The sequence below is a fragment of the Canis lupus genome, chromosome 2 (assembly GCF_003254725.2).
Source record: "Canis lupus dingo isolate Sandy chromosome 2, ASM325472v2, whole genome shotgun sequence".
NCBI classification, from domain to species: domain Eukaryota; kingdom Metazoa; phylum Chordata; class Mammalia; order Carnivora; family Canidae; genus Canis; species Canis lupus.
The window spans coordinates 69,469,757-69,495,122 of NC_064244.1; positions in this window are offsets into that span (position 1 = coordinate 69,469,757).

The following is a 25,366-nucleotide window of genomic DNA, read 5'->3' on the forward strand; positions in this document are numbered from 1 at the left end:
CCTCCTGTCTATGGAACCCTAGACAAACCCCTCCCCTTCCCCAAGCCTCAGTTTCCTTGTCTGCAAAAAGGGAATCATAACAGCACCTCTGCCATCGTGTGGAGAATTCAGTTAGAGAATCTTCATAGAGTGCCTGGCACAGAGCTCTTCACCAAAGACGGCAGGTGTCACCCAGGATTGGGGGGTCTGAGGGACCTTTTACACCCTCAAGTTCTGGATCCACAAGAGGGTTGTGATTCCCACAACTATCATTCACTCTGGGTGTCCTTTCCAGAATCCCACGTGAGGACCCACAGCTGTCCTTCTCCTGATCCTTTACCATCTTATGTCTCTGCCCAACATTGACAAGGGCAGGTCTGGCCTGAACTCAGTCTGCAGAAATGTATTCTTTGTGCTCATAGAAGCTGACAATTCACCCTGAGAATCATAGAAAACAATTTTCTTTTCCACTTCATGATGGGAGCACAGACCTATCGGGGTCCTGCTTTATGCCTCTGTGAACAATTCAGGCTGCACACACTCTCACCTACTCCCTCCTCACCAGTGAGGGGCTCATCACTGACAATTTAGGAAAATGGAGCCAAGCCTTTAAGACACATTTTATAGAAAGCAGTTCCCACGGTACAACTCCTTACCTTTTCTTCTTCCTTTTCTTTAAATGACAAAATCTTTTGTTCACTCTTCTGTCTTGGGAAAGACTCGGAAAGGAGATGTATCTATAAAATGCACGAATGCCTGGAAGTTGTGGCTCTTAAAATTGGGATTCATTTGCAGCATGAAATACCACCAAGTGTGAGTGTGTAAACTCAGGCAATTTCATGGTGCAGGTTAAATTGTTTGCTGTAGATCTGTCTATAAGTACCTGCTTCTAACTGGTGCCCATGTCTTCCACTGCAAGCCTGTGTTGCTAAGGATGTGTGATGCAGGTCTGGCTGGACCTGCCAGTCCTACCTCAGCCCTGTCTGGAAGCCCAGAAAAGCACCACCTGTACCCTCTCTCCTGCTTAGGTGGAGTCAAGAGGAGGCAGGGCAAGGGGATGAACAGTCCTCCCTGAGCCCATACCCCTTTCTTACCAACTCTATTTTTGAGGTTCCATGGCCCAGCTATGGTCCTATCTCATGACCTTTGTGATGTTCTTGGCATTGAGCCTGTGAGTCTTAATTTCCTAATGGCTTGCTCCAGTCTCTTGGGTCTTTCCCATGGGAGAACCATGCAGATGGCCCAGCAAGTAGAGTAGGGGACCAGATACCATACAGTCTTCAGACATGGGCAAGATAGATCCCTGGCCTCAGCCCTGCACTTTAAAGGACTCCATTCTGGCCCACCCTGGCTGTGCGTCTCCCCATGGAATATGGAATCTGCATGGCTATCTGAAACCTAGGTCCCTCTCCTATTTTTGCTCATAGTTTGTGCACCTAGAACTCCAGAAGTCCCTGCCCAAATGGCCTGGACCCCACTTTCTGAGCCAACTGGGCCTCTTACATGGGTCTGTTTTCTTGAGGGTGGATTGTGGTAGGGGGTGATGACCCTAGGCCTGAAGGGTGCCAAGGGCTGGCTGCCCACAGAGGCTTGGGGAGACATTTGGATGCACTCACATGCATGTGCCAGGCTTCTGGTGGTGCTGGATGGATCTGGGGGTGAGAAGATGAGGAACAACCAAGGACCAGTCTTCCCTGTGCCTCTGAGAGGGGTGTCCCCCATGCTGGTGGCCCAGTTCAAAGAGCTCAGGGGGCAGGCCTTGTGGAAAAAGCAGGGCAGCCTTTCCAGTGAGATGCTCTGACTCTCTGCTTGGTAGTGGGAAGAGAAAGAAATTCTGGAGGGACTTGAGTCAGGGACCCAACCCTCAACACAGTGTCTTGGACTCTGGAAGAGCGATGAACCCCAGGCACTCTCAAGGTTTATGGTCTGTGCTAGGGTGCCTCATGGGCTCCCAGAGGAATGAATAAGCATCACAAATGTGGAGGCCTTAAAATATCCCAGGACTAGGGAGGCAGGTATTCAACACGCAAGCCAATCACAGCAGGAACCAATCACTACCCACTTCTCATCAGCTGAACCATTGAGATGAATTCATTTGTTTGGCCAATCATGTGTTGAGTGCCGCTCTGGGCTCCTAACAAGAAACAGATGGGCTAGCATTGGTTGTGCCTCCAGGTTCCCAAAGATCTAGGACCTCCAGGGTCTCCTCACCTCCCCCAGCAGGGGCCATGTCCTACCCAACACACGAAGGACAAAAGGGACTACCATTGGGTGGCCCACTTTAAAGGCATGCAGGGGCAGGGTTCTTGCCTGACACTCAGTGGCATGTTGATACTGTGGCATCTCCAGGCCCCTGAGATGTCAAAATGTTATGATCTTCCTGGAAGAAGTGATGAATGGAACCAAGTGGCATTAAATAGAGGCCTGAAATGGGCTGTGGGTTCCTGAATGTGTTCCCTCAATGCCAGCATCACTGCTGACTTCCCCACTCACCAGAGGAAACAGGGGAGGAAGCACCTGTCATGCCCTGCTGAGCTGCTGAGAGCACTGCCTCCAGGTTTCTGTCTCACTCAGCAGCCCTGAGGACCTCAGGGCTTTGCTTATTCATTCCCTCACTCATTAATTCCCTTTGTTTTGGTTCTATTTTGTACCAGGCACCATGCACAGGATGCTTCCTGCCCTCACTGAGCTCATATTCTAGAGAGGTGGTAGAGAGAACTAGACAAGCAAACAGATGAATAAATAAATTGAAACCGGGATGCGCGCAAATAAGGGAAAGAATGAGATAATGCTCAAGAGAGAAGAACAGGATTTGCTTTGTCAGGAAAAAATTTCCTGAGGAAACATTGAAACTGAGAATAGACCAGTCAGAAGGAGCCAGGCAGGAAAAACAGAAGAACAGCTTTCCCAGTGGCAGGAACGGCCTGTGCAAAGGCCCTGAGGCAGGAAGGAGCTTGGGGTATCCTAGGAATAGGCTGCCAGCATGCCCAGAAAGAGATTGGAAACCCTTGAGGACCAGGTCACAAAGGTGGAAGCCTTAGAATATCCCAGGACTGGGGAGACCACATGAGCTGTCTCAACCTCCAGTGGCTTATCTGAGGGTGGTAGGATCCGTGGAACCAGGATAAGCTGGATTGTCATGCCCAGGATTTGTGTCATTAAAGCTCTGTAGTCTGCACCATGGAGAGTGAGTGGGGAGGGGCAGTAAAGGGGAAGCCTGGTCCAAGAAGGAGAAGCAGGTGGATTAGGCCTGAGAACTAATTCCAGGAATTTCCAGGAGCAGCCAGCAATGGGGAGATGCAGAGTGTGAGCATGGGAGATTTGGGCAGGGCCAGGCTCCTGTCTAGACTGGCAGGAGGCAGGAAGTGTGGGGAGGAAGGGGCTGGGGTGGGGATTAAATGGCCTTCAGGGGATGAAAATGCTGCAAAGACCATTCGTGGACACTCAATCACCCACTCATGCCTTCATTCATTCATTTACACATGTACAGAGTCCCTGGGAGCCCAGCTAGTTACTAAGCCATGTTTAGGGCAGCAGTAGCTGACGGAGGAAAGAGTAGGGTTTGAAGCCAATGGCCAAGAAAGAATCCTTGAGATGTATTTGGTGCAAAAAGGTGGTTTTATTAAAGCACAGGGACAGGACCTGTGAGCAGAAAGAGCTGCACTGGGGTCATGAGGAGTAGCCTATTATATACTTGCAAGTTGGGAGGGGGTTAGGGATGGCGTAAGTCTCCCAGATATTTTAGAAACAAGGTTTCCGGGACCCTGAGAGGGCTAGCTATTGTTAGGAAAAGGTCATTTACTACTGTTAGCAAAAACTCAGTCATGAGACCCTTCAGATGTTTATCGGTGGGTCATATGCTTGGAGGATGATCGCCAACATGTATCTTAGGAAGTAGAGATAAACGAAATTTCCAAAGGAATTTTATATGTTAAAGTAGACTCAGAGGATCCCCGGGGTCAGGCTAAGATTGCCTCTTGCCCTTAGCAAAGCGTCAACATTGAGGCAGCTGAGTCCCTAGAGGAATGTCACTCTGCCTGTTTCAAGGACTTGTCGGTGGGCTGTAAGTAGTAAGGAAATTTAATATTTTTTCTTCTGCCTTTGCTTCCCACATCAGTACAATGTGAGTCTATTTAGAAGGCATAAAAGTTGGAGAATACACAGCAGGGCCTGAGAAATTGCCTGCCTTGGCCACAGTTCAGAATCTTGCCTGCAGGGATGTGGAGGACAGGAGGGGAGCCCACGCAGAGTAGGACCCAAGTGTGAGTGGGCAGGGAAAGGCAGCTCCCCAGTCTTCCATAAGAGGAGGAGGGGGAGGGATTCAGCAGGCATGAGATTTGTCCTCAGTGCTTTGCCCAGGGGCTCAGGGCCCAGACACTCAGGAGCTAGGCGCCTCTAAGGAGCCTGAGGCAGAGGCCCAGACCATAGGGCCCACAGAGCATCACACCCAGCGCAGCACCACTGTTTTCATCCTCCACCTACACAAGGTTCTAAGGTAGCCAGGGTGCTCTCTACCCCGAGGAGGAGACTCAGAGCCTCCAGGTCAAGCGTCTGAATGACACCTGTCATGCGGGGCTCATGGGCAGGAGACTGTGATGAGCTCTGCCAGGGCCATCCTGAAAGCTACCCTGAGGAAGTGGCCTCTGATTACCATCAGAGGCCAAGCAGGAAGTTTTTGGAGGTGGGAAAATGTTCTATTTAGAAATAATGCCAAAAGTGAGAGGATCCTTAGGAAAGAGCGCGTCAGCCTGACGCATCACAGCACTGTGTCAGTTGCAGGTAGGCAAAAGGCAGCACATGTCCTGCTTGGGACCAGAGTTTTTAGTTCTTACATTTGACAAAGAGCATTTATATTTATTATATTCAGCATTTCTGGTTTTGAGGAACAGCAGCCCACTCTGTTGAACATAAAAAGTCGGATTCGTTGAAGTGGTTCTGGGTATCGGGGGGCCGAGATGATGGCCGGGAACGGGCTAGCATAGAGGCAAACCCAGAAAATGCTCTGGTCTGTGTCACTGTTTCTGTCTAAGAAGTGTTTTTTGTTTTTGTTTTTGTTTTATTTTTGGGTTTTTTGCTTGCTTTCACCCCCAGAAAAGTGCACTCTGCCTTGGCCCCCTGGAAGAACAGGGCCTCCCTTAGCCGCCAAGCATACAAAAGACAAAGAGGGGTCTTACCTTTTCACATCCACCTCCAAAACCCCAGGATGGTGCTATTGGCCATCATGGACCAGAACCTCAGCCCAGGGCATGGGTCCCCAGCCACACATATGACAGATTCTGAAATGACCAGGCAAACGGATGGGAGGGAGAAGAAGAGAACGATTTCTGAAGGCTGGATAGGGGCTGAACTTTGCTGGTCCTGTAGTTCATCTTCCACGACTTTATCTCAAGGAGGTAAGAGGGGTTAGGTCACCCACCAGACAGCCAACAGGTGGTCAAATCAGCACTAAGGCCCAGACCTGATAGAGTGGACAGGGATAAGGCACCTATCATCCTTATCATCTCTTTTTCTTGACTGTTTTGATGATGCTGGACCTGGGGCAGGGTTTCCAGAGGAGACTTCCCAACTCAGCAGTTCCAAAATTCCAGGGAAGAATATGGTCATGTCGGCGTGGTCTCTTCTTTGTGGGGGCCCTGCTGCTCACTCGGTGACCTAGTTACGTGGCGGAAGGAAGGGCATAAGGGTCCCTGAGCCCCAAGGAGCAAGGTGTCTTCCACAGCCTTTCAGGGAAGGGAAGGGTGCTATCTGTATATCTGACCTGTGTGGTCTCAGGCAAGTGACTCTGCTTCTCTGACCCTTGTGAAACGGGCTGCATCGTACCTAACAACATGTGAACACCATCTACCATACCCCCTGGCACATCACTCAGTGTTTGTGGTTCCTTTGGCTCATCAGACCCTTCGGGGCATTAAGGCGGATCTCTGCCCTTCCCTGGGAACATACTATTAGAGTCCCCACTCTTGGTTCACAGAGGTTCACGTTCACGAACTGGGTCCATGCTGAAGTGAAACTAACCGGGGATGGCAAAGGCTGCCATGGCAACGAGCATTTCATAGTTGCCCTGGGAACCTTCGCTGGTGCTCTTGGTGAGGGCAGTGGCCAAAGCCACACAGAAATGGGAAGCGCCATCCCATCGTGAGAGCTGGAGGTCCTGCACAGCCACGTTTTGGGCTACAACAGGTAGTGGGGGTGGGAAGGTAGGCAGTTCAAGGGAAGGATGGAGATGGGCGGGAAGCCATCACCTTTTTTTTTTTTTTTTTAATAGCGAGATCCCAATTCAGCACCATAGACAGAGCCTGCCTTCTTGGAGGAGCTTCTCCAGGAGGAGCAGAGAAAGGGGACCTGGTAGCTCTCAAGCTAATGGCACCAAGGTCAACCCCAGGTCACGAAGAATAATACACCTTGCCCTGGGATCCCTGGGTGGCTTGGCGGTTTGGCGCCTGCCTTCAGCCCAGGGCGTGATCCTGGAGACCCGGGATCGAGTCCCACATCAGGCTCCCTGCATGGAGCCTGCTTCTCCCTCTGCCTCTCTCTCTCTCTCTCTGTGTGTGTGTGTGTGTGTGTGTGTGTCTCATGAATAAATGAATAAAATATTTTTTTAAAAAAAGAATACACCTTGCCCAGCCTGCAGCATCTAAGCAGGACTTTATCAAGACCACCACGGACTTACAAACCTGCAGAAAAGCACATTAGGCTGTTGGGGAGAAAGAACCAGGGAGTCAGGAACCCAGATTCTCATCCCTCTCTGAGACCACTGGCTCTCCCCACCACCCTGGGCAAGTCTCTCCCTCTGGTGTCAGTTTCTCATCTTTAAAATAAGGGTGCCCTACCACAAGATCCCTGGAGGCTTTTCCAGCCAGGACTGTCAGTGATCTAGGGGTATGGCTGTGAAAATATGGGGTTTTTCTCCTCCCCTTTCAGCTTTCTGACCTTACAGACAGGGTCATTGGTTATAGTACTTTCCAAACCATCAGGACAGCACAGAAGGTCCCCTTGCCCCAGCTGCCCGTACCCTTCATTCCCAGCTGCTCTGTCCCCAGTCTCCTGGGCCAAGTGCAAACCACAGTGTTGGCCAGCTCTGGTGAGTGGTCAGAGCCTTGGCTTCAGAGGGCAGGTTGGAGTCTGGGCTGTACTCACCCACTGTGGGATGTGGGGGGTGTTGTTACATCGACTGCATCTCATTTGATATTGACTGCTGACTCCGGTGTGTGCCCAGGATGGCTGCACACCGTCAGGGCCTATCACCTGCTCTCCTGTCTCACTAACATTCATACCCAGTGTTTATACATGTGACAGTCATTCGATCATGGTTGATGTCTCTTCCTGATTGAACTGTTGGAATGGAAGGTGCCTTCAGGTTCTTATTATAAGAATCACAGTCGCCACTGGCACATGAATTGATAACTGTTCTCAACGCTACTATGATTGCTGTTGGGCAGAGGCAGATCCTCCCAGCTCTTACTAACATCATTAAAGTTAGCTGCACTCCTCCATGAGTGTGACCAGGATCTCTGGGCCTCTCTCGATCTCTCCATCTCTCTCCACTTGGGCAAATCCACATTTCTTTTGAAGAAGAAATGCATTTGTCTTCTTATCCTTGTGGTCAGCAGGATAGATGTCATAGCCTGGAGACACATCAATTTATACATTTATGGCGACTATTCCCATGCTGCCGCTGCCGCTGGGGGCCACTGGGCACTGAGAGCTTACCCTGGGCTAAGTCTGGGGCTGAGTGCCTTGCCAGCATCATCCCCATGGGAGAGGTAGCATTCTCGTTCCCAATTTACAGATGTCAAAACTGAGGACTAAAACTGAGGAACTTCCTGCCACTCACTTGGCTAGTGAGGGAGGGAGACAGCCTCCGATCTCAGGTGTCTCCATTTCTCAGGCTTTTGATATTTTGCACAAAAGAAAGAAGCCTGTCCCTCCTCTCCCCTCTCTCCCTCTTTGCATTTGCACCTTGCTCATAGTCCGACACTGCCAGGGCCCTTGGACTTGAAGGCTGAGATACGAGACTCCACCTCACAGGTGGAAACAGTAAGGGGGACCTGGCCTCAGAGACCCACCCCCAGGGACCTCACATCACCTGAGGAGGTAGATAGAGCATCAGGCCCACTTGAAAGATGTGGAAACAAACTGCTCTAGATTTTTGGAGCTAGAGGTTCCCTTAGAGATCATATATCATGTCATTTTATAAATAATGAAACCGAAACCCAGAGAGGGGAATAGACTTGCCCAAAGTCACACAGCAAGCGAGGGGGACAGCCAGCACCAGACCACAGGTCTCTGATTCCCAGTCCAGCACCTCTTGCTCAGTGTCAGGCAGGACCCCATGAACCAGTCCAGGATGGTTCTGGATTTTACCCTGCCTGCCTTTCAGAAATATCGGGGGCAGAGTTGTCGAGGTGCAGACTCCGATGTCCAGCTCTACCATCAACGTGCGGCATAAACTTGGGTCACCCCATCCCTTCTGGAGCCTCTTTCTCCCTGGAAAATGACTGTGGAACAAAAGTGCTGCATCCGCCTGCCCCAGGCATTCTGGCCATGCCCACAGGGTCCACCCCCACCCCCACCTGCCGGGGATAAAAGACTTTAAAAAAGCATTTTGGCCAACCTCAGCCTGCAGCCACTTTCTTCCATTTTAATTGTTCCTCTTGGGAACCTCCACGGATGCATTTGAGACAAATAAACTGATTTGTTGAAATGATCGTCGTTCCTCAGTGACTCTTCTCATTGGCTGCAAGTAGATGGTTCTTCTGGGTGCTTCTGCATGAGGCCTGAAGTCCATAACCCTCTCTCTTGCGGGGCGCTGTGCGTGGTGACAGGAACACAGGGACAGTAAGAACCGACTTTACCAAAACGCTCCCAGTCTTCACGGGACATATCAGGGCCTGGTGGACTCCAGAGAGCACAAGGAGGGAGCACCTTAGAGGACAGGTGGATAGGGTGCCCCCAAGGCCGACCCTGAGAAAAGGCTGGGGCTCTAGTAGTTCATTCGGGCTGATTCAGGAAGGCCAGCGAGGAGCCACAATGTGTCTCCATGACACAGGCAGGGAGAAACGCCACAGGGAGGGGTGCTGAGTGGTTGCCTCAGTGGGTCACAAGGCTCAGTCCCACCGAGCTATGCAGAGATGCCTCGGGACCCGCCTCCTGGTGGCTGGGTGGCTGGGGCATCCATCTGCTGACCCTCACTCCCCACAGTGGGGAGCATTAAGGGCGCTCCACTTGGACATTGTACCTGCCCACAGGTGAGCAGGCTTCCATGGTGCTGGAGAGAGCAGGCAGGCAGAGAAGAAGAAACAGGTGGACATTTCTCTCCCTGGAGGAGTGCAGGACAGGACCCTGCCCCAGGACAACCCGCATGGGCCCAGGGGACATGGGTGAAGGAGCAACAACATCGGCTTGCAGGGACTTTTAAAGAGGAGACACGGGAGCTGGGTCTGGAAAATGGGTAGGCACTGGCCAGCTGAGAAGAGTTTGGGGGACGGTTTATCCAGGCAGTTGGAAGAGGGAAGAAGAAAGTGGAAAGAGAGAACCAGGACAATTCCTTTGCACAGTGGCTGCTGCTAAGGGAAGCAGGCAGTGGCCAGAGAGGCTGGCGGACATGGAGAGAAGGGCTCACTGGCAGCCGGAGGCTCGGAAGGTTTGAGAAGCTCCTACACGGCGGGGTGAAGCTGTGAGCTGGGGATGCTCAGGACACGGGGAGGCAGGGAGGGGTCCAGAGGTTCTGCAGTGGTGGAAGGAGCAGGATCTGGTGTAGGGTCTGGCCTCCCAGCAGGGCGGGGCCCCTGAGGTGGGTGAGGGTAAGAGATGAGGGAGAGGGGAGCAAGTGCCCCAGGGCCTCTCGTTCCAGGGCAAAGGGGGCCCGTGGCTTGTGACAGGGCTGGGCTTGGAAGCCTTGAGAAGGGCAGAGATCGGGAATAGTCCTAGAGGGGAAGGGAGAGGCGGGGAGCATGGAAGGGCAGAGGAGGGATGGGGGCAGCAGTGACACCTGAGGTTGGCCACCTGTGCCCCGGTGGTGGTGCCAGTCCCCGTCCCCTCCCCCCACCCCAGAAACGAAACATTTGCTCGGTACAGGGGTGGAGAAAGCACCGGCTGCGCTGGTCCCTGGCTGGGCTGGGCGGGCAGACGGAGGACACCGGCCTGGTGAGACCTCGTAGTCTGCATGTGAGATGACGAGCCGGTGCCTGGCGCCCAGGAAGTGCTCCGTGAGCGCTGGCGGTGCCGCTGTTCTGTTGTGTGTGTCTGCTTCTCTGTCTCCTGCTTCTGTCGCTGGGACCCCGTCATTCACTGCCCTCGGAGCCAGCCCAAGCCAGGCAAGCGTTCACAGGATGGGGGAGCTGAGGTGTGTGTCAGGTGACCCGGAGATTGTCTCTGTGAGTGGGGGATGTGCAGAGAGGAGTCCCAAGCCCCAGCCCCTCGCACCCACAAGGCAGGCTGGGGCCAGTCTGTGATTGGCTAACAAAATTTGTCCCCTCGCCCTTGGAACACCCTGCTGACCTCAGCCTCACACCTGCATCTGCACTAGGTTGACTTACTTGGGTCACTTGTCAGTGTGGACCCGGTCCCCGGAGCTTTATGGCCACACTGCAGTGTGAGCAGCGGGTTCCCAGTAGCAAGGTGTCTCTCCTCTGCTCACACATGGCCGTTACACACCTGGACTCAGCCACTCCTGCTGCCCGCACGCTCTGCAGGAGCCCCCATGCTCTGCGGGCCCCACACCTGCCTGTGCCCTCCTGTCTCTGCTGGGGAGCGGCTTATTTTTCAAAATGCTCTTGAGCATTCTAGTCCCACAAAAAGCAGCTTGATTCAATATGCACACATCCTGCCGTGCAAGTCTTTGCACACCCTCTCTTCTCTCTGTTTCTCTGTACCTCCTTTTCTCCTCTCTCTTTGTCCTTTCCACACCCCCTCCCCACTTAACAATACGTCAGGACAATCTGTCCCCCCGCAGAGGGACCGTCAGGAACATCAAGCAATATTTCAACACGTGTAACCAGATTACCTGCCCTCCGGTCGCCGGGCCGAGCAAGGGCAGCAGAGCAGCTGCAGGTGGCCGCGCCTCGCCTGGTTCAACACTGGTCCGAAAGCCCCGCGTTCCTTGTCGACAACGAGGTCCCTTCTGCTGGGCGCCCTGTCTGCAGAAGGGCCGCGGCTGAGGGCGGGGCGGCCGGCTGGGCTGCAGGAGGCTCGGCTGTGCGTCCTGCCCTGCTGCCCGCGGCCGTGGACTTGAGGTGCCCTCGTCAGCCCGGGGGCGATCATGGCACCCCCTTGTCTGGAGGATCCGGGGAAAGTACGAGGATGACCAGCACCGTGTCAAGAAATGACGGTCTGGATGGAGGAGATGAATGTCGTCCGCTTCGTCCTCCGCGCAGCCCGGGAGGCAGGGGCCCTGGACGCCCGGGGCAAACGGGAACCTGAGGATGGGCAAGGCCGGCGGGGGGGTGGAGGGGACACTTCCTGCTGACAGGAGGGCACTGGGACTTCGGCGCGGTGGGTTCCCCCCAAAGCCCATCCCAGGGGCCCGGAGGGGACACCCCGGGCCACCGCGCCGAGAGCTGGGCTGAGCGCGGGGGGACGCTGCCGGCGGCGGCGAGGACAGCGCTCCACCCGAGGGCGCAGAGTCGGGACCTCGTGAGCCACAGGGCACTGGGCTCCCGACCCGGAGCTGCTCCCACTCCCAGGGGGGCCTTGGGTGAGAGCTGCCGGTTCCCGAGCTCCCGCACTCCTGGGTGAACACGTGTGCCCCCCCTCCGAGGTGAGCCTCCCGGGTCTGGGATTCCCTGGGTTACTGTGGGTGGGGGGTGTCTCTGCCCTGCCATCTGCTTCTGGCCAGGCCCTGACTGGGGCCTGAGCCCTCACATAGGACCCCAGATGGCATCCTGACCTCCCCGCCCCTTGCTGGACATTTCTCTAGGAAAGCTCATTCCACGGTGGGCCTGAGCCGGGATTAACTACCCTTGTGAGGGGTCACCTCTGGGGGAGAAAGTTCCCTGAGCTTTACCTGTGGTGGGATTCCCCCACTCAACATGGACACAGAGCTGGAAGGATCATGGCATTATCTGTTCAACCCTTTTTTTTAAAGCTGGGGAAACTGAGGCACAGAGAGGCCAAGGGGCTTGCCCAAGGTCGCACATCCAAGTAAGGCGGGGGTGGGGGCCTCCGCCTCAGCCCCAGTCCTGTCTCTGCATCTCCTCCAGCTGCCGGGCTCTCCTCTCAGTGCCCCAGGGCCCCCCCCCCGACCCTACCCAGACCCCCGCAGCAGCACCAGCTCTGCTTTTCTGACCCGTCCCAAAGAGCACTGATTCTGAGGCTTCGGTTCCGGTTTGAATCATCCTGGAAGCACCACAAGCACCTTCCAGGGCCCGGTGTCTGTTTTCTCCTCCTCCTGATAAAAAGGTTCAGAGTCATTAGTCTCCGTTCACTAGAAACCAAGGCCCTGTGGGGCGGGACCTGCCGAAGGCCACCCAGGGCTCCTGACCCACTTGTCACCACAGCGTGGTTCACCTGCCGAGCCTCAGTGAGCCTCTGAGACTCCGTTTCCCCGTGGGGGCCGTGAGGTCAAGTTCATCTGTTCTTCACCCACATTCTGGCCCTGAGGGCAGAGGCCCTACAGGGTTTCTGTGTGGCTCCCCAGCTTCCTCTTCTGATCACTTAAGAAGCTTCAGTGTTTTAAAGTGGTTCATTCTCGCTGCAAAAAATGGCACCAAAAACAGAATCGCAAATCCCTAAAATGCACCCCCGGTAAGGCTGTTGCCATGTCAGGGATGATCTGCGCCCGGCAATCCGCCTTCACCCCTTCCCGCCGGCTCTGTCCTGCTCCGTGCGGAGGAGGCCCGCCTGGATGGATGTAGTGGGGGGCTCCTGGCAGGCTGGCTTTCCTGTTCTTGGACCAGTGGGAGCACCCCCACCACCGGAGTCCAGATGGTGGGAGCAGAGGGAGGTCGGGGTCTCTCCCGCTCCCCCTGCCTCTCCACCCGCAGTCTGTGCCCTCCCAGAGACCACCTCTCCTGGGGTGCCCCCCCCATGACTCCAGCTCTCACGGGGCTCCAGGAGCACCGTCCCCATCCTCGTCCCGTTGGCTGCAGGGGCCCCTGCCCTTGGGGTGCCTCACCTCCCTTATCCCCGCCGTCACCTCCACCAGCAGCCCCGCATTAAAGCTTCTGTGTTTGAACCACAGGGTGAATGTGCTTCCCGCCGGGCCTCTGATCCGTCAGCCTCTGCATAAATATCCATCACTGCGGCTTATCCCAATGAGACCTAGCTGCACCTCTTTCCACGGTAATAAATATTGATGCTCACCATCATTTTTATGATAATTAAATGTGCTGATTCACATAAAGTACTTAAGGAGAGCCTGGGGATGCTGAGTAGCCTTCTGGGATCACAAGGACTGAGTCTGGAGGACAGAGTGCTTCCCAGGAAAAGCCAAGATTCTGTTACCACAGGAAGGGGAACAGAGGAGGCTGCGGGCACAAGCAGTAAATATCATTAAAGGAGGGGACAGCTGCCTTGGGTTTTGAAGGATGAATAAGAGTTCGCCAGCTGGAGAAGCATTTGGGCATTCCCAGCAAAGGGAAGGGAGTGATCTGAAGCCAGACAGCCCAAATGGGCACAGAGCAAACTGGTATCATCCTCAGGTCACGTTCATGAGAGAAGTTGAATTACTACCCACATATTTCAGAAGGGGAAACAAATGAGTTTCAGGAGGTGAAACTTCATGTCTATGGGACACAAATCCTGCCAAGCCAGGATCTGAAGCCCAATCTGTGCCCTTCCCAAACCCTGCTCTTTCTCCTGCCTCATTTCCTCTGTCATCACCACCAGGGAAACGGATGACTCTCTGCCTGGTCCACGTGCTGGACTCAGGCCTGTCTGCAACCTGACTACGCGTGTTCTCAAAGTGAGCCTGGTTAGTAGGGTGGCAGTGCCAACACCCCCTGCCATGTAACTTGTTAATTAATTTTCCTACAACAGCCACAGGGAAGAAAGACACAGCTGGAAACCAAGCCTGAAACTCAGCTCTGTGGCTTGCAGAAGGACCATGTAAATTGACCTGGACACCTTGCCAAGTCTCCCCGAGACAAGGTAATGTGTGCCCTATGCTCGTTCCTGTGCCTGGCCAACCCGGTGCCCGGTTGGTCATCTGGTCATCTGGTCTGTGCTGGAGGATTTAGGGGGAGGGGTGTGACAGCCAGGGGCAATGGGGGCCTGGGAGGGTAGGGGACACTGGTGGTCAGAGCTGCAGACAGGTTGACAAGGGAACCCAGGGGTGATTTTGCTCTGGTTTTGACCCCAGAGGAGAGATAGGCCCTGCTCCGGCCCAGCCCTAGGGTCTGTCCTGGTTGGACCAGTCGGGACACCAGACTGGGTCACTAAGAGGTAGACAGCACTGGGGCCACACCACTTCTAGTAACTCACGTTTCTACATGTCACTGACTGCCCACCCAGGGGCCCGGGCCCCCCGGTTGCATCACGTCACTCACGACCCTCTCTCGGCACCCTCTCTCCAGCACATCTAAGCCATCAGTAGGTTGTCTCTACGGGGCGGGGCGCTTCACCCTGATATTGCCACAGCGGTGCAGGGAACCCTCACCTCCAGCCTCGACGGACATGAGAGCCTCCTAACTGGTCCAAGCTCCACCTTCCCCCCAGTCCACCCTCTCTCCCCACCATCTGTCCCCAGTCCACCCCGTCACCGCCTGCCCCCCAGCCAGCCTCCCCACCACTTCCTCCTGGCCCACCCTCCTCCACATAGCAAAACCATTATTTTTCTTAAAATGCACATCCCACCGAATCTCTCCAGGGCTTCCTGTCTCCCCACCCCCGGGCTCCCACTGGACTCAAGGCCAAGGTCAAATCCTTCTACACATGTTCCTGAGATCCCTCAGGATACAGCCCCACTGCCTCCTCCATCTTCTCAATCAGGTCACCCCTACCTCTCACTCCCTGCCTGGGCCACAGGGACCTGCTCACCATCCTGCTAAGGTCTCTCTCTCTCTCCCTCCCTCCCTCTCTCTCTTTCTCACTTGCTCTCTCTGGATCCATTGCACCAGCTGGACCCTCTGCCCTGAGAGCCCTTCACTCTCCACTGACCACCTGCCCCTGGGCCTCCAGGTGTCTACAGGGATGTCCTTCCTCAGGGCGGCCTGCCCTCCCGCCCCAAGCCCCACAGCCCCATGTGACCATCCTCACCATACAAACGACCACCCAGAACAGAACAACGCGTTTGTCGACCTGCCTCCCCGCTGAAGGCAGAGGTACACCTCACTCGCCTCTGCAGCCCCAGCACCTGGCTTCAGGCCTGTCGCAGTCAGGGCCTTCAGTGCACGGGGCGTAAAGAACATCAGGCTGTCAGAGGACAGAGGCGCACTGTGTTCTGGCAGCTAGACTGTGTGTCTGACACTACTCCTCACTCACCCACACCTTCACCTCTTCAGACTGTGGCAAGCAGTGGCTCGGGTCCCCTGTTACTTACCTTTGGGGAGGGGTTTTGATTGGCCTAAACCAGCCGTGGAATCTCATCTCCTAGGCCAGTGACCCAATGAAGCAGAAGCAAATCCCCTTTAGACGAATGTTCTGGGAAAGATTTCTTTTTCTGAATAAGAGACAGACTCAACTGGTACAATTCTCTTACCCTTCACCCAAAACCTTCCTTCTGCCTGCTATCCAGACATGATGTCTGGAGCTACAGCAACCATTTTGTGGCCATGAGACTACAAACCCAAGGACGAGAAGCCACATGCACTAAAGATAGCAGAGCAGAAAGAGCCTGAGTCCTATGTGGCATCATGAAACACTGAACCAGGGCCAGTGCTCGCCCACATCTGGATCTTTTTACAGGTGAAAAGCACAAGCCTCTGTTTTTCCAAGCCACTCTCGCTAGAGTCTCTGTTACTTGCAGTTCAACACAGTTGTAACTGATATAGACTCGAACTGGACTCGAGTCTCTTCTCTGCCACTGACTAGCCAGGTGACCGGGGTAAGATAGTTAGTCTGTCCAGCCTTTCCAAGTTTCTCAAAATGCAGTATCTTCGCCTGTTAAAGTAGAATCAACAGTCCTTGCTTAAAGGTATACTCCATGAGAGGAGGGACTGAGTCTGCCTGGTACGTGCAGGGTCTCGTACAAAAGGAAAATTGCTAAATTTATCAAGAGCTCCCCATAGACCAGGCATCAATCTTAGCAGCTTGTATGAATGATCTCCCTCAGGTCTTCTCACATTCCTGTAAGATAAATATTACCATGTCTCTCTGTGTGAAAGGCACAGAGAGGTTGAGCCACCTGCCCTGGGACCCCGAGCTGGCAAGTGGCAGAGATGAAATGTGAACCAGACAGATGCCCGAGCTCACACTCTGAAACCATTGTACTATGTTGACCTAGCATGCAGTAGGTGCTCAATAAAAGCCTGCTGAATAATGCATGAATGCATTGAGAGCGGTGCTCAAGGACATGGGCTCATATTCTGGTTCCTTCCATCACTGCCTTTGCTTGTGAGGGGCCGTGGAGGAGATCCCGGAACAAGTGGGCAGTGGGTGGAGCTCCTGAGCCTCCTCCACCCTTCACCCCCAAAGCTGCATCTTCCCGGGGCTCCTGGGGCCTCAGGTGCATCTCTAGGCTAGGTCCATTTCACAATTCAGATGCCTTCTTGCCTCTTTCTGTGATTGAGATAACACATCTACTCTCTTGTTAACTTTTATTACTTATTGATTTTCTCTGCCCTGCCTCAGCCATGTCCATTTTTATCTGCTCAAAGTAGCAGAAGCCATTCAGTAGGAGAATGGAGTGTAGAATATTATGACCACAGACAAAGACCCATATTAATGGTGTCATTGCTTATGAAGGGGGAAGGAGAAAGGGCCTACCCATTACTCTGGCTGTAAGTGCTGGCCTGAGAGAGCCTGAGAAGGGGGCTGTCATCTGATCTCCAGTGAAGGAGATGAGGAACTCCTGGGGGAAGCCACTTGGTGAAGTCCCAGGACTGAATCTAGGATGGGAGCATCATCTAGGATAACCAGAGGCAGATGATGGCCCTGAGGGTAACTGCAGAGAGGTATCCAACGTGGAGGTCAAGGGAGGCTTTGGGATGGAGCCTCTGCAGTGATCAGACTAGGTGTTTGCTTACAAGTAAGGAAACAGGAGGCGAAGCCAGAGGCCAGCCCCAGTATAGGTAGGGATTCTGAAGTGAGTGCTCACACTGGAAAGTTGCCTTGTATCATCTGGTTCACCCTCCCACACATCCACCCTCAGAAACTTGTCCAGGGCTCTGGCAGGCCGGGCAGGGCTGGGCTGTGAACCCACAATCTGAGTCCCCATTCCCAACCCTGCTCCCACTTTCATGGACTCCCACAGGGAGATCCGTCACTGGACAGAGAGTGTGGAGACCTGAGTCCATCATTTGTTAATAAGGACCCTTTGAAAGTCTCTCACATTCCTGAGCAGACTTTCCTCTTTCGTGAGGGGAGAATAATAGTACCTGTCTCTGGGGTTGTTGGGAAGGTGGATAATGAGGTCTTGTCACAAAGCTCCTCATTGCACCACACTTGGTGCCCAACAGGGCTCTATGGGGTGAGCTGTGATGAGAATGATGAAGGTGGTGATGAGGATGGTGGTAATGAGGGTGGTGATGGCAATAAGGATGGTAGTGGTGGTGATGATGTTGGTGGTGACGGCGGTGATGGCGACGAGAATGGTGGCAGTGGTGATAAACATGATGGTGAAGAACATGATGATGATAACAATGGCAACAATGGTGAGGACAGTGTTGGTGATAGTGATCACGGCAGTGGGGGGGTTGTAATGCTAATGACAACCATGACAATCATGATGGTGATGATGTTGATGGTGCTAATAATGATGATGATGAAGATAGTGATGGCGATGATGATAATGATGATGATGATAAGGACAGTAATGGTGATAATGCTAATGGTGAGGATGGTCGTGGTGGTAATGGAGGGGGAGGATGCAGGCAGAAAGCTATGAGTGACACCTGACCCTTTCGCTCATTAGCATCCCCATAGTGCCATGACCTGATCCCAGCTGCAATTCCTCATGCTTTCATGTCATGTGAAGATCTGACTGTCACAGACTATCAACTCTGTAACTGTAGGGACGGGGTCTGTTTCCTTCCCAGCTCTGTTGCCAGCACCCAGCTTGGTGCCTGACATGTGACAGGTGCACAGTACGCATCTGTCCAATGGCTTGATGAGGAGGCAGAGAGGCAGGAAGGGCCTCTCCTGGTCCCCAGCCTTGCAGACCCCCACGCTTCCCTGCACCCAGCATTCACATTCCTGGGTCTCAGGGGACACCAAGAGGGCCTGATAACTCAGGACTCAGGAGTCTTCTTCTTGAAGCTTGTCATTCAAGACTCATGCCTCCGTGGTTTGGTGGCAAGTCCTTTTCCAAGGCAGTCATAACCGCTTTGTAGTGATATTATGTTTACCAGTGAAGGGGCACTATTTTTGCCACTTCCCATAGAGCAAAGAAATGGGGAAGAGGTCAGGGGCTCAGAGGGGCTTAAGACCCAAGAGGCTCCCTCCGGGGATATCTGGCACCAGTTCTCACCCGGCGTCCTCCTGGAGCCCCTCAGAGGCTGCGGTCTCTGCGACCTCCAATCCTGTGGGTGATGTGATGCTAGAGGGAGGCTACAGAGTGGCAGACTGGGAGCCAGGTCCACTCTGCCCCTCGCCCAGACTCGTTCACTCCCTCCTCTGCCCTCTCCAGGTGGCTTCGTGTCCTGCGTTCCATCTGCACTCTCTGTGCTGGTCCCAGATCCAGGGGTGAGTGTCTGTAGCCCTGGTGTCAGGGGAGGCCACAATCTCTGCAGGACACCTGTCTCCCCAGCCTACCGTCATTCCCAGTCACGGGCAGGGAGCAGGAGACATCTTGCCCCACCGTGTGCCACCGAGACTGCGGAGTTAACTTCACCTGCCATCACTGATGGGTCTAAGTTAGGATGAGAGGAAAGTGACCGGTCACGTGTTGCCAGGCTCCTTTCCGAGGGAGGAGTGAATCCATTAGCACCAGAGGAACACAGGGTCAGCACACAGGCAGGTGCCTCAATTATGATGGGGGAGCTCAAACCCAGAGAGGTGGGGTGACTTGCCTGAGGTCCCATAGCACACTGACAACAGAGCCAGAAACAACTCGGCTCTCCCCGGTCCGTGCCCTTCCTAGGACCTGGCAGCGGCCCCGGCATCAACATTCCTGGTGTGAGCATGGAGAGAGGGAGGCCAGGCTGGGGCCCACCGGGTAGGAGCTGGGCAGTGGGGAGGAGAGTGGAAAACATCCAGCCACGTGCCCCCCAGGAGGACAGGGCCGGGCCTCCCTGGCCTCCTTGGGTTTCTGGAGCATCTGCAGTGCATGGCACTCGATAAGCACTCAATAAATGTCTGCTCCCAGCAGAAGCCCAGACCTTCCCCCCAGGTTGCCCGGAGCTGAGTGGGGCTGGTGGGGGCCAAGCATACACTGCCGTGCTTTCCTGCATCCCTGCGTCCCATCCTGAGCCGGGCAGTCCCATCTGCAAAGCCCCTGACCTCACTCCATTTCCCTCCTGACCCCAACCGTCCCAGCAAAGACTTGGAAATGCATCCAGGTGCTGGTCAGTAAATACATAGATCACGTATCACTTATTTCCCTCCTGCTTCTCTGTTCTCCATCCAAGCGTGGACCCCACTTCCTCGCCACCCTCCATCTGCAGCCACCTGCATCCTCTTGTTGCCTCCCCCAGGACAGAAGGCCCCTGTGTTTTGGAAAGAAGAGGGACAAGCAAGAGCCCATAACTGGAAAAGTTCACTGGCCTCTGACCCAGAGCAGCTGAGGAGAATTAGCTGGCTGGGCTACAGAAGAGGCTGAGCTGGGGGGCAGGCCCTCCCGCCACCAGGGCCTCAGGGCCTGACCGATGCTGGGCATGCCACCGTCTCACAGTGACAGGGACATCCTGGGGATGGTGCTCACCCCAGCCACAAGGTCCATGCAAGCCCAGGCCTCCAAGGCATGTGGCTGCCCTCCTCCTGCTGGCCTGTGCTATTCTCGGCCCCGGGGACTCGGCTCCTCATGTAGGAGACACTCCAAGGCCACTCTTCCCAGCCAGTGCTGTTCTGCTCAGCGCTCCTGATGGCATGACCTCATGGGCCCAGTCCTTTCTGCTGTGACCTCAATGTGGCAGGAGCTGGAGGGGGACACAGCAAAGGGCTCCGCAGACCACAAGTCAGGGCCAGGGTCTGCGCCCTCAGGCTCATTCCCCTCGAGGCCTCTCTGCCAGATCCCATAGGCTGCTCCCATTTAGCAGCCTCCCTGCAGCTGTATGACACTGGGCCCTAGTGCAGTGGGTAGGTGGCAGTCCACCAGGCCAGAGCCAGAATCAGCCTGGCCTGGCTTGGCGGTGCAGCCTGGCATTTATGTTCTTCCAAGGTCTAGCCCTGCTCCCTCCGCAGCTACCTCTCCACACCCCACCTCCTGTCGCATCCCCCCTGTGGCCCTCCTCCAATGGGCACTTTGCAGGAGTAATAGAATTGTAAACCCCACGTTGGAAGAGACCTCAGGAGATCACTTAGATCCCCCAACCCCCACCGTCAACCCAGCCTTGAGGAGGCTCAGGGGTTACTCTCCCCACTTACCACAGACCCCACCTGCCCCCTCCCCGGGGCTGTGCAGTTCCTATTACACAACGAGATCCTCCATCTGGGCTGACGGATGCCACCATGGGCCACACTCTGGGGACCCATGGTCTAGAGGGAGAGAAGGACACATGGATACAGCCTAAGCAAGGGGGCAGTTGAGCTTTCATAGAGGGACCTTGCCCCGGGTTGGAGAGCTTTTGGAGTGGAGACCAGGGAAGGCTTCCCAGAGAAGGTGGCACTTGGTTTGGCCCTTGAATCAAGAGTGTATTTTCCTGGTGGAAATGCAGTGGGGCCGGTGGAGGCCACACTGAGGAGACATAGCAGGTGCATCAGCAGAGCTCAGGGTTAGGAGCACAGGTGCCAGAGTGAGCAGCCGACGTGGCTTCTGGTGGTCAGTGCTGGGTGACACCTCATCTGTGGACCCTGGTGGCCCCTCCCAAAGGGTGCTGTGAGGACCGAAGGACTTAGCCCACAGAGTCCACTTCGAGAGGTGCCCAGAGCCAGTGCTCAGTGACATTAGTGACCCTGGGGGCACAGAGCCCAAGGCAGCGGGTAGGATGGCAGCAGGTGCAGGGAAGGTGGGGCCAGATGGGAGTGGCCCGACCCTGGCTCTAGTCCCCCTCTCTGGGCCCCAGCTTCCCATCTGTAAGTGATAGGGGGCGCATCAATGACAAAATAGCAAAGCACTGGAGCTCAGAGCTCCTGACCGTTGTTTGCAGGGCTGGAAGCAGATAGAGCCTATTGGGGTGTGAAGGGTTTAGGAATTAGCAACAAGAAGGTGATAATTGAAATCTCAGGAGTGAAAGAGGCCCCTAGGAGAGAGTGTGGGAGGAGAAGAGATGAAGGGAAAGTTTCGCCAAGGGGAGCCCTGGAATCCCCATGGGATTCTGTCCATGGACTTCTCTGAAGTCAGAAATAGCAACTGGACTATGGCTGTAGCAGGAGAGTGGGCAGTTAGACACAGAGAAGAACTTTTTCACCATGAAGACAGAGAGTGTGGTGGTTAAGAAGGTGGATGTAAAGCCCAGCTCCCCCTCTTACTCACCACATGACCTTGGTGACCACATGACCTTACTTGTCCTCTCTATGACTTGGTTTCCTCATCTTTAAATTAAGGATGAAAGCTGAACCCATCACATGTGGTTGTCATGAGAACTAAATAAGATAATCCATGGCCAGTGCTGTGCTCAGCAAAAACCAGTGAGTTAAACCAGTGATGATAGTGATGAAGGTGGTGGTGATGATCATCATTGTCTCTTGATTGTCCCATGGAAGGCAGTATCAAGTGTGCACATACACACACCAGCTGAAAGATTTTTTTTTTTTTTTTTTTTTTTTACTCACACGAGAGCAGGGCATATACCCAAGCTATCCATTTGGTTTGTGTAAAGAGATGGGTGAGTGGCTTTGGTTTCTATTGTGGTTAAGGGTGTGGCCAGGGTGAGAGTTCCTGTCCACAGAACATGGTTTGCTTGGTTTGAACTTCTTGCCAGGGTTAAGGGAGGGAGCATGGGCCTTCCTATCAGTTTGTCCAGATGACAGACAAGAAGGGGAAAGAGGAGAGTGATTTAACATGAAATTGGAGTCAAACTCTATGACAATGGAGATGAGGGCAATGTTGGAGACAATGGTGGTGATGATGGGGATGATGATGATGGGGATGATGGCAGTGGTGGCGGTGGTGGTGGTAGTGATGATGATGATAATGATGACAATGATGATAATGATGACAATGATGACAATGATGATAATGATGATGGTGGTGATGATGGTGGTGGTGATGGTGGTAGTGATGATAGTGATGATGATGGTGATGATAATGATGATGGTGATGACAGAGGTGATGATAATGATGATGGTGGTGATGATGGTGGTGGTGGTAGTGATGATAGTGATGATGATGATGATGATGACGGAGATGATGATGATAGTGGTGATGATGATAATGATGGTGATGATGATGATGATGGTGATGGTGATGATGATGATAATGGTGGTGATGATGATGATGAAGATAGATCCTGTGTCCAGGAACTTCCTAGCTCCCTCCTCTGTTTTGGCAAGAGATGTCCTCATGGTCCACCCCCCTATCCCTCTCCAGGATTTGAGAAACAAATCTAGTCTCCTTCATGAAAAGTGAAAAGGGAGAAGACAGATTTGTTCCTCAAATCTCAGAGACTGAAATTTGGGTAGTGGGGAGATTGAAGCTCAAGAGAGGCTGAGGACAACACCAATGTCCATCACCTTGGCCCTGAGGGGAGAAGCCACATGAAGCCACATGAAACCTAGATTGCCACAGGCCATTGAAGGTAGACAGGTGTGGAAAGAAAGCCCTCGACCTCTTGAAGAATCAAGGAAGTGGTCTATTCCTCCCAGCTTCCCCAAAGCTTCTGTCCTGTAGATGGCTACAAACAGAAACTGCAAGCCCCGTAGTGCCCAGATACTGAGTTTTCACACTTGCATCAGCTCCTCCAAGGTGGGAGCTATTTCCATGTTTCAGATGAGCAATCTGGGGCTAAGAGGTGGACTACAACCTGCCCAAATTGGTCCCAGTCTGATCTGAAGCCACAGCTGGCACTGTTCTCTGAAGTGCATTGATGCTCCACAAATAGGACAGCTTTTAGACTTTTATCTCATGGAATCTAGTCCCTTCCCTGCAGGAGAACCATTAGTGGAGGGACTGGTGAGAAATGGCTTGTGAAGTTCTGCGTCAGGCAGAATTAATTGGAATTTGATTATTGCCACTTTGCTCCTCTGAGCAGCCTCAAAACGTGGCAATATACATCAAAGTTTAAAACCTCTGTGCATCAAAAGACAATTAACAGAGCAAAAAGGCAACCCATGAAATGGGAAAAATATTTGCAAATCATATATTCAATTAAGGATTTACATCCAAAGTATATAAAGAGTTAATATCCAAAACACATATCCAACCAGATTTTTTTAAAACGGGCAAGGAACTTGAATAGACATCCCTCCAAAAAGGATCTACAAATGGCCATTAAGAATTTGCAAATATAATCGGCATAACTAAATAGGGAAATGCAAATCAGAACCACGGTGAGCTACCACCCACAGGAATTAGGATGGCTACTATTGAAAAGAAGGAGAAGAAGAAAAAAAGTCTTCGTGAGACTGTGGAAAAATCAGAATCTTATGCACTGTTTGTGGGAATGTATAATAGTGCTGCTGCTACAGAAAATGTGTGACGACTCCTAAAAAAAAATAAAAATAGAATAAACATATAATCCGGCAATTCCAATTCTGGGCATATACCCAAAAGAATTGAAAGCAAGGTCTTGAAGAGACATCTGTACACCCACGTTCAGAGCAGCATTATTCACATTAGCTAAAAGGTAGAAGCACCCCAAGTGTCCATCCACGGATGAAGGGGTAAACACAATGTGGTGTATACGTATAATGGAACAACATCCAACCTTCAAAAGGAAAGAAACTCTGGCACTTGCTATAAGATGAAGGACCCTGGAAGGCACGATGCGAATCGGCCAGTCACAAAAGGACAAACACTGTATGATTCCACTCATATGAGGAACCTACGATCATCCAATTCATAGTGACAGAAGTAGAATGGTGGTTGCCAGGGGTTGTGGTGTGGGGGGATGGAGAGTTAGTGTTTAATGGGGCCAGAGAGTCCGTGTGGCAAGATTGATAGAGTTCTGGAGATGGATGGTGGTGACACTTGCACAACAACATCAGTGTATTTAATGTATTTAATGCCACAAAACTGCACACTTAATAAAGGTCCAGATGGTAACTTCTGGAGTATTTCTATTTTACTACAATTAATAATTTAAAAACAAACAACATTAACATGGCAACAGATGCATGGCCCTAAAGCCCCTAGAATCACAAGACTGTGAGTGGGATGCAGCTCTGGACCATCCAGGTTTGCCAAAGCCTCAGACACCCCAACCTTCCTGGCTTATCCTTTATTCTGGTAAAACAACAACAACAACAACAACAACAACAACAACCCTGAAGCTCAGAGAGGCTGAGTGAGCTCCCTGAGGTGGCACAGCATGTTGGAAGCAGAATCAGGCTCACACCTTGCTTGTTCTGATTCTATACCAGTCCCCCTCTCCTGTCCCAAGCCGCTTCTAGAAAACATTTACCAGGAGCCACATCTATCTTGATATTCATGACTCCCTGAACCAAGACCCGGAGGTCTCCAAGCTCAGTTGTCCGTGCTGGGCATTTGAGGCCACTTTCTCATAGTCCTCTGCACACTCCCAGCATCTTCTCCTGCAGGCAATGCCCCCCCTGCCCGAGCCCCCTGACAACATGGGCCCCTCATCTCCCCTCCGCGTCCTGCCCAGACCTTGTATTACATCCTGGGGCTTCCTCCCCATCTGTTACATGCCACACCTCATTCAGTGCACCGTGTCCCCATAGCTGCCCCTGGGGAGGCAGGGGCTCCCAGCCGGGACCCCGCCGTGCTCTCAGCCAGCAGCAGCAGCCGGCAAGTGAACACTCAGGGGTGGCCTCGGCTGCCAGGCTCCCTGAGGAGGCCGCCGTCTTGCAGGCAACACTGCCTCTTTGCTGGTGGCCGTCTTCCCCTTCGCCAGCCCCTCCGCCCCAGCACGGACAACAGCCTCCGCTCCCATGACCTGCACCCAACAAGGAGATCCTTTCCCAGGGTCTTTTATTTTTCTCCCCAAACTGTTGTGAAAGAACGCTGACCTGGGTGCCAAAGGTTGAGTCCCCGCTCTGAAACTCAGTCCCCTCATCGGCGAAGCAGAGACAG